General features: G+C 34.0%; 1 pseudogene; it reads left to right on the top strand.

Moving 5' to 3' along the window:
• The first annotated feature begins 89 nt into the window (after positions 1–89).
• LOC116339953 lies at positions 90–1,139 on the top strand (annotated as a pseudogene).
• The last annotated feature ends 52 nt before the right edge of the window (positions 1,140–1,191 follow it).

Below are 1,191 nucleotides of genomic sequence, written 5' to 3'. Positions count from 1 at the left end.
ACTTTCAGTCAATTCTTATTCGAATACATTCTCTAAATGTTATTGTTTTTGTTTTTCTTTTTCTTCTTTTTTCATTCAATCTTTTCGCGATGGTGGTCGGTGTATGTGTAAATGTGAGTGCAGCTGGTCAAGAACGATATCGAGCAATTACATCAGCATATTATCGTGGTGCGGTTGGCGCATTATTAGTCTATGATATCGCAAAACCTTTCACATACAAAAATGTTGAACGATGGTTGAGCGAATTGCGTGATCATGGCGATCAAAACATAGTCATCATGTTGGTTGGTAATAAAAGCGATTTAAGGCATTTACGTTCGGTACCAACGGAAGAGGCAAAATCATTTGCCGAACGAAATGGTTTGAATTTCATTGAAACATCGGCACTTGATTCAACGAATGTTGAGGCTGCGTTCCAGAATATACTCACCGAAATTTATCGTATTGTGTCGCAAAAGCAAATCCGTGATCCACCCGAAGGTACTTATTTCACAAATATATGTTTTTTCTTATCTAAATATGCAATTCCGAATCGTTCAATTGATATCATGTTTTTTTTTCTGTAATTTTTTTTCTTTCATTTCAAATCGAAGGCGATGTGATCCGACCAACCGTCGAACCCATCGATGTGAAGCCCGTATCAGCCGAATCAGTGCGCAGACAGTGTTGTCAGTGAATGCTATTGATTCAAAACAATCTAAAACTCGGAGTGCTCCACACTAAAAATAATAATTTTAATAATATAATAAACAATAATAATTTTTTTTTTCATTTTGTTTTGCGCTCGATGTGAAACACATGGAAATCAATCCGCTCTAATACAAAAAAAAATTATGTATATATGTATGAGATATTGTACTGATATATTTTCAGTCAGTCGAAATATCTCAACTGGCTGAATCCAATAGCAATTCGAATGAAACTCTGAAAGCGAAGAAGTGTGGCGTTGAGAGAACCGTTTCTTCCTACATCCTTCTCTCTTTCAAATGAGGGAAATCACTCAGTATAATGTCTCGTATGTATGAATTAAATTTAGTTAAAAATGGATGCATTGCATACACAAGACAAACGTATATGTAAAGATTACAAAAATATTAATAAATCAAAAGAAACAAAAAAAAATATCAATACACAATTTTGATGGCATTTCTTTTTATTTCCGACTTTAATTGCAAGATGAACCTGCTTAAA

The sequence above is a fragment of the Contarinia nasturtii genome, unplaced genomic scaffold (genome assembly GCF_009176525.2).
Source record: "Contarinia nasturtii isolate CC-2019 unplaced genomic scaffold, AAFC_CNas_1.1 Cnas_scaffold_545, whole genome shotgun sequence".
NCBI lineage: Eukaryota > Metazoa > Arthropoda > Insecta > Diptera > Cecidomyiidae > Contarinia > Contarinia nasturtii.
Note: the sequence above shows the minus strand (reverse complement) of the source record. Positions and strands in the feature narration are given on the sequence as shown.